Source organism: Octopus bimaculoides, chromosome 2 (genome assembly GCF_001194135.2).
Source record: "Octopus bimaculoides isolate UCB-OBI-ISO-001 chromosome 2, ASM119413v2, whole genome shotgun sequence".
Taxonomy (NCBI): domain Eukaryota; kingdom Metazoa; phylum Mollusca; class Cephalopoda; order Octopoda; family Octopodidae; genus Octopus; species Octopus bimaculoides.
In genome coordinates, this window is record NC_068982.1 from 192074670 (window position 1) to 192083889 (window position 9220).

A 9220-nucleotide genomic window follows, 5' to 3' on the forward strand; every position below is an offset into this window, starting at 1 on the left:
CTCACCTAGGCATGTTATGACTTTCAAGCCACATTTGGTCTTCCCGCTTCAGCCATATATAGAAGCTGGCTTTTTCGACCGCCTCCTGTATCCTCCTTATCAGTTTTCTCAGTTCCAAACTTGAAAACGCAAATCTTCTCTTGAATAGCGCTGTCAGTTTCCTTTCAATGAAGCCTCTAGCCCCCACTGCCAGATGGTAGTACTCGACAGTCCATCCCTGTTCTCTGCACTCTTCGATTAGTTTCTCGTATCTCTTCTCCTTTCGTTTCTCTGCATTGTCGATGTTTTCTTCCCATGGTACTGTCAGTTCTAGCAAGATTCCTATTCTCCGTTCTGTGTTCCATATGACTAAGTCTGGTCTTTTTGTTGTTTTTATAAGTGGAAAAATTGCTAGACTTCCCAAATCCGTGGCCAGCTCCCAGTATCCCTTCCATCTTTCGTCTATCTCGTATATTTTATTTGGCGGCCTGGCCTTATGTCCTTTTCCCTCCTTCTGGAAGTATATTTTCCTGTGTTTTTCCACTTTGGGGTACTCTCCCCTATTGTATCCCTCAATCTTCTCCTTGAGTGCTGCGCTAATGATGCCGAGGACTTGATTATGGCGCCATGTATACCTTTCTAGTGCTAGTCTGCAGCTTGACAGAACGTGTCTCACGGTCGCCTTCTCTCCGCATCCACATTCATCGGTTGTTTTTATGTTCCATCGGACTAAGTTCGCTGGTGAGGGTAGAACGTCGAAGGTAGACTTGATCAGGAAGGCTGTTCTTGCTTATTCCCAAGCCCAAAGTTCCTTCCATGAGATTCTGCGACTGATCACGTATTCCTCCCATCTCAGGCACTGCCCCTGTTGACTATATTGCACCAAATGTACATTCGCCTTTCTTCTTCCTCCTTTCTCACTTCGTGTACTACTGCCTCTTTCATCTCTTTTACACTGCTCTTGCAAAATGGCCTGAAATTGCGCGTCCCTAGGCCGGCTCTTGCTTCTTGCGTTGCTCCAACTATATCGGCATGTCTTAGTATTCCGATCGCCCTGTTTACTGCTTCTTCCGCATTCCATTTCCTCCCTGTTCGTACCTTTGGAGGGTTTTCTCGGATGCTCTGATCTTTTGAATACCTTAGCATCATTACTGTCCTCGCCTTTCCTGCTTTATATTCTTCGGTGATTGTATTCAATATATTCCCATCTCAGATTTACACACCTATTGAAGAGGTCCTACACTTTGTCTAAGCTCCGTAAAAAGACTCAGAAAGTGGGCCTTCGGCCAAGCCTGTGGCGATATCCTTTAAGCTAGGAATTATTCAGTACTCCCTCGTATATGTTATATTAAGGAAATGTTGTTCGCTTGTTCTTACATACACATACAGACATATATCATATTGTATTTCAGTATGTGGCTTAATTGTATTTTAGAGTACCTCTTCCAATTTCTGATATGCATGCATCATTCTATACTTTATCGCTCTTAAATACATTCAGCATTTTTTTTTTTGCCCCTTGACTAATCATTATGAACAAATAAAAATATTTTCCGAGATAGCTGTAAAATATTTATTCTAATAAGTACAGGAGCAACTCATTTCCGTAAATTAATATTTAAATTCTGTTATTAATGTTAATATCGAAAATTTAGGCACACTTAATTATTATTTGCATTGCAAATTTAGATTGTCTCTGTTTTTGAAATTTCCGCCATATTTGAATAACGCTGGCATTGCAAGGACACTGGCTTTGCACGAATTGGACAAAACAGGAATTGCTTTTAATTATTCGAGTATCATCGTAAAGTATAGTGTTACCCGTATGATTATGAAGAGAATCTTTGAAAGTAAACTTTAGCCACCATGAGAAATATATCAATTAATATATCAATTAATATGATAATTATAATTTAACTTTTATGATACTTTTTGGTGCTAATGCAACTGATGAAAAGAATACTGCTTTTCAAAAGAAAATATTAATTACCCTCAAATTTCTCATTTGTGTAACTCTCTCCAAAACAACGGCATCTTTTATTCCTATTTCTTCCCCTCCTTCTGCTCCTCTTCTTTCTTCTCCCCTCCTTCTCTTTCCATGTCTTTATGATCTTCCTCTATCATTCTGAGTGCCTGCCGCCAAGCCTAGTGTATACCTTCATCCTGTAAATCTTACTCTCAAAATTTCTCTTTTATTCGCTTTCTCTTTCTCTCTCTCCCCACCTCGGGACAGCAGACATCAAACAAGTACCTATTATTATATAGAGAGAATATCGCTCTAAATTAATTATCTATTATGTGTGTGGGCTGAGTAAGTACACAATTAGATATGAATAGAATTCTTATCCTAAAATGAAACAAGAGAGAAAAGAACATTCCAATCATATTAAGCAACGGTATACCTACTTTTGAAGGCACCTATACACGCGCATATATGTATATATATATATATATATATATATATATATATATATATATATATATATATATATATATATATTATATGAATTTATATGTATTTATATATATATATATATATATATATATGTGTGTGTGTTTATATATAAATATATAGAAAGAGAGAGAGAGACACACACATATACATACACACGTCATTTAGTGATTTATTTGTTTCAGTCATTTGACTGCGGCCATGCTGAAGCAGCGCCTTTAGCTGAACAAATCTTTCCCAGGACTTATTGTTTGTAAGCGTAGTACTTATTCTATCGGTCAGTTTTGCTGAACCGCTAAGTTATGGGGGTCTTAAACACACCAACATCGGTTGTCAAATGATTGCGGGGTGAAAATCGCAGACATAGACACAAATATATATATATATAGTTGGAATTTACAAAAAACAAAAGAGGAAGAAAGCTGTGCAAACAACAAACAGGTGTATTTGTTTAACGCTCAGTAATATGAAAAAGGTCTTTACGTTTCGAGCCTACGCTCTTCAGCAGAAAGGAACACGAGAGAATAAACAGAGAGAATAAAAACTGAAAGCTATAGTAGCTAGCTGTCAATCATGGTGATGGCCGGACAAAGGTGGGCATACGACGGGTTCCTTTCAGTTTGCATCTACCAAATCCACTCACAAGTCTTTAGTCGGTCTGATGCTACAGTTGAAGACACTTACTCAAGGTGACCCGCAGTGGAACTGAGCCCGGAATCATGTAGTTTGGAAGTATGTATGGCGTCGGTTCAAGCAGGAGCGGTCTCACACAGCCATTGCAGCATTTTCGCTGTGTACTGGAATCAAATTCCGGCGAGGCCTACTTTCATCTTGTCGAGGTGTATGAAATAACTTTCCATTCTTCCAACATCGATGAAATAATTTATTGGAACATATCAACGAAAAAATTTATTGGAACCCAGCCAAGGTAATTACGTATGTTAAATACATTTATAATTATCATCATCATTATATACGTGTAAACAGCATGAGTGACAACATACGTCAGTTTCTTTTTTGTTGTTACATCTTTTTCTTTAATGATGTTCTTATATAATTAAACGTGAACCATCCCCGCACGGAAATTAGGCATTTTATCAATACTATTCCACTGAGGTCAGCATAATATTGCTCCACCGTTTGGTTGAATTAAAATATAGGTGAGAACACAATTCGTTAGAAATTCGTAAAATAATTAGCAAGTTATGTTTATCCAATTGTTATTCAAAATTCTAGTGACACAGTTTTAGTTCATAAGTGACTTTAAATTCTATTTTCGACATTTTGCTATTGTTTCCACGAAAATAAATTAATAATGAAAATTTAGCGCGTGCATGCGCGCGTGTGTGCCTGTATGTGTGTACGTCAGGGCGAGTATATGCATGTGTGTGTGCGTGTATACATACAGCTAGATATATGCACAAACATATATGTATATGTGTGTGTATATATATATATATATATATATATATATATATATATATATATATATATATATATATATATATGTATGTATATTCGTGTTATTCACACTACATGCGCGCACACACACACACACACACGCACACACACACACGCACATATATATATATATATATATATATGCATGTGTGTGTGCTTGTGTATGTATATGTGTGTATGTCGTTACATATGAGTGTATGTAGGGAGGGAAAAATTAAAATGAGACATTTGATACTAAACTTCCAGTAGTCCAAGTATTCTATACCATAATACATCGTGTGTGTGTGTGTGTATGTGTGTGTGTGTGTGTCTGTGTGCCCTACGTAGCATATTTATAATACTATGTAAGTATAGCAGAATGGCCGGTTCCGTTTACGCTTGTGTACGAGGGTGCATGTATGAATACATGTTAGATTCAAACGCCTAGGAAAGCGCATTCAATGCATATAATATAGATGCCATTGCTTTCACAGGTTTCTAATTAGTGAATAAACTTCATGACTAGATCAATTAAGAATTGCTTTGTGAATTAATTGCTTCAGCAGGTATGTGGGCGTGCGTAAATATGTGTGCATTTAAGTGCGTACACATATACATACATATATACATACATGCATATATATATATATATGCATATATATTATATATATATATTATTACATGCATATATATCCATGTATCTACATATGTATGTATGTATGTATGTATATATATATATATATATATATGGGAGAATATACAAATAACAACAGACGAGGACAGGTGGTGTAAATAACAAAAGGATATATTAGTATGACGCTCGGGAATACGGAAAGTCTTTGACGTTTCGAGCTACGCTCTTCAACAGAAAGAATACGGAGACAAGGAGAAAAACACGGAGAAAAAAAATTGACTAGTGTTCAGTCAACGGTCAATCATAATAATGGCCGATCATAAGAATGGCTGACCGGGAGTTAGAAATTCTTTTTTTCAGGAGAGCTAAGAAAGGGGGAGATAACAAACGGTGATCGGGAACGAGGGGCTGTGTGTGGGAGGTAGAATGCTGGTGATCTTGACGTATGTAGTGTGAAAATGGGGAAGGGAGAAAGGGAGAAAGTAGTTGGTCAGTTGTAGTGTGTGCGTGGTGTGATGCGAGGGTATTGGTGTGGTGTGATATGAGGGTGTTGGGAGGTGGGGAAGGCATGGGTGGAGTGTGGGTTAGGCTGCGGGTGGGGTAGAGGAATGTTGTCTGCCTTTACGTTCTGACTTCCAATTCCACTGGAGTCGACTTTGCCTTACATCTTTTCACGACGGATAGAATCAGGAGCAGTTGAGCACCGGGACCGATTTAATCGACTAGCCCCTCCCTGAAGCCTGTTGCTTCTCTACCAAAATTTGAAACCAATATTGGTCTCAAATTTTGGAACCAGGTCAGCAGTTTCGGTAGAGAGGCAAAGTCGATTACATCGATTCCCAGTAATTATTTTATCGACCCCGAAAAGATGAAAAACAAAATTTACGTGGGTTGCCTTTTCAACCCAGAAGGTAACGACAAACAAAATGCCGCTAAGTTTTTTGCCCGGCGTGCTAACGATTCTGCCAACTCACCACCTCGAATTCAGAACTACTATTAAGAAATAAAATATATCAACCCCAACTAATCTATACAGCAGAGATTATAGTCAGCAAAGGACACGTGTTGTAACATTGATATATTTAAAGGCACTTCTTTATACACATATGTATAAGAACTAAAATTATAATATTTAAATTTCCCTATAGATATATTTTATGGTTTCGATTAGGCATAGCGATACTAATGAGCAGTTCTTTGAACTCAATATACATATGCTTTAGAGTTCTGTTTTCCAGACTCTCCCTGTTAGTGACACACTTTTTAAACATACATAATTTAGCGACACACCAGTTTTATACACACTTAACATTAGTTATTTTAACATGATCTACCATGGCTATTAGATGCCGATGCATAAATTAAATTTAATAGCGGAACATGTTGAGAAAACCTTTCATTTATATTTTATAAATATATAATTTGTGAACAAATTTAAATTCATTTTCTAGAAAAATAAGTTATCATTTATCGATAATAATCTGTAAATATGTGCAACGATTAATAAAAAACAAGCATTTTCAAGTTTCCATATTTCGATGCCTTTAAGTTAAACATTACTGAAAAGGTGCTTCGCAAATGTATGTAGTAGAAAACTGCAAAAGAATTTGTAAAGCATTTATTTAGTTTCGTTCAGATACTTCTCCGAAACACGAATCCAAAAGATCTGTAAGTTCCCCTCTTCGTAAACTAATAACAGACGCCGATCATTCTTGATTTCAGCTAGTTGTTCTTCGGTAAGTGAAAAATCAACGGTTGTAGTTGCAAGAAATGGATTTCTGATCCAATCGTAGTTTTGGATTTCAATATTTGGAAAATGATAATCGAGTTTTTCTCTAAGCAATGTTAAATGGTCAGCAATAAACGAACTGAATTCACATTTTAGCTCGCACTCGCAAGTTTTGGAAAACATTTCAAAATTTCCGTATTTTATTTTGTTTCCAAATTGTTATCTTGTCTCGCATAGGACAAATTTTATAAGTCGATGTTTAGATAGTTGTCCGAAAGATATTTGGTGTTCCAAAGTTCGTCTTGAAACAGATCGTGGAATTAAAATTCTGTTGAGTTTAAGCATCATTTCTCTCAGCTCGTATACACGACAGAGCACACAACCTTTTGAAAGCCAACAAACCTCAGTGTGTATTAGAAGTTTCTTGAAATTTGCTCCCATTTCTTCACAGATATGAGCACATAGTATTGGTTTAAGAGGACTACGCTTGATGTAATTGATTATTTGATCAACTTCGTTTATAACTCTTCGTAAATCATCTCCAACAGTTTGCGCAATTAGTGCTTGGCAATGCAAAAAACGAGTAATAACAATATTTGTATTCTCTTTTTTTGCCAATAGCTTACCATTGAAGGTGCGCCATCTGTGCATATTCTGACACAGTTATCCATTACAAATTATTTTCCTTCATGAAAGAATTTAAAGCTTGAAAATTGTCTTCACCTCTGGTTCTCTATGGAAGTTCTAGACAACGCGAGAATCAATCAATAATTCTGTCATTATAAATGAAACGTATAAAAAGCATGAATAGTGTTAACCCACTAACATCTGTTAATAGGTCTCCTACAATGCAGACATCATGTTATCTTGAAAAATATCCTTCATTGGCAGCTTAATGTCATCAGACATATCTTGGATTCGTTTTCCAATTTTATTAACTTTTATTAATCTCAAATTCGCGTCCAAACATTGTTCGAACAATAGTACAGAAAGATTCCTTAAAAGCAATGCTATGTCGTTTCTTATTTTAGGCAATTATTTGTTAAACCAAGTAACTTGCCTCGAGCTGTGTCTGATGTCTTCATTCTCTTTGTAAACGTTGAAACCTGATTTTTCAAAGATTTTGAAAGTTCAATGAAGCATTCTACCAGATTTGTTCACAAATTTCCGTGCCTAATGCTGAAATGACGCTTTAATTAGTTGGGTACCATACTTTGGTTTGCAAGTATATTCTCACAAACTAAACACACGGGACTAGGGTTGTTTTCATTTCCAGAAAATATAAAGCCCAGTTTTATATAATCTTTTTTGTATAAACGAGGCTTAAAAGTTTTTCCTGTGCCCTTCTCAATCACTGATGCAGGTCGTTCAATAGTTGTTAAAATGGCTTCCTTCGTAGCTGTTAAATTCTGTTCATTGGAAACGTCATCTTCTGCAACTTTTCTTTTCTTAATTAAAACCTTATCCAGTTTATGGGCTATTTAATTACGATTTATGAATAAAACTAAGCTGATTTATAATAGTTACGATAACTAAACATGTAATTAATATCACCAGCACTAAGGACGATAAAATTAGAAATGGCAAGTTGCACTTAATTAGAGGACCCAAATCCTAAGGCTAAGCCCGCGAGACTGATGAACAAGGGGCAGGTGTGGAATGAGTTTAATGTGATTTCATAATTATTAGTTCACGTTCAGTAATGCGTAATATTCGCTCACTAAAACATTTACGGCTTTGAACATTTTTAATCGATTTTCAATTTACTTCGGACAAGAGAATAGCGCTCGCAATATGTTAATTCTTTTACACTGAATAAAATACAATGAAAATGAGCGTTATATAATGAAGATTACTTGCGCCTTTTCTCTATTTTTTTAAAATTTCGCCTCCAAACATTAAGTGGGAAACGATAGCCTGTAGGTACATGCATTGGCATGCTCATTATGCTAACAAACAAATTCTGAAAAGCTGAATCAAATTGGTATTGGGTATTTTATATATTAGTTTCCCTATGTTTGCGGCACACCATTTGCGAAACACTCCTATAGAGTAAAGTTTCAGAAGAGTACAGAGCATTATATTAATCCTCTCCATTAGGTTACAGTCGTTTCTGCTATAACAAGCAGTGCACTTACAGCTAAGTCATGTAGCAGAGTCAATAAGCAGACAGTGTAGGAGAGAGAATAGTGATGTAGTAGGAGAGAAATGTGTTCGCATGGATGATGGTACGCTTGCTCTAAATGAGGCTGCAAAGAAAGAGGTCTGGAGAAGCCACTACGATAGATTGCTTAATAAAGAGAATGAATGGGAGAAAGAGAGTCTGCCGTATGTTGATCCAACAGATGGACCAGCTATCCGAGTTGACAGTACCATGGTAGATAAAGCAATTAAGAGAATGAAGACAGGGAAAGCCCCCGGCCCATCAGGAATCACTGCAGAGATGCTCAAAATATATGGCAGTGTCGGCTATAGCCTAGTCACCCATATTACGAACCAGGTGATACACGAAGGAGTCATACCCAATGACTAGTGTAGCAGCACCATAATCAACTGCTACAAAGATAAAGGTGATGCTTTAGATACAAATAATTACAGAGGTATCAAACTTTTAGATCAGGTAATGAAAGTCACGGAGAGGGTAATAGCTCAACTGCTTAGGGAGCGAGTCAGCTTAGATGAGATGCAGTTTGGGTTTGTGCCTGGGAAAGGCACCACTGATGCTATATTTCTGGTAAGACAGCTTCGAGTGACATCGTTGCCAGTGCCCCTGGACTGGCTCATGTGCGGGAGACAAATGAAGTCTTTCGAGCGGGATCGATGCCAGTGCCACTGGACTGGCTCTTTTGCGGGAGACAAATGAAATTTTTCGAGCGGGATCGATGCCAGTGCCCCTCGACTGGCTCTTGTGCGGGAGACACATGACGATTTTTCGTGCGAGATCGTTGCCGGTGTCCCTGGACTGGCTCATGTGCGGGTGACACAT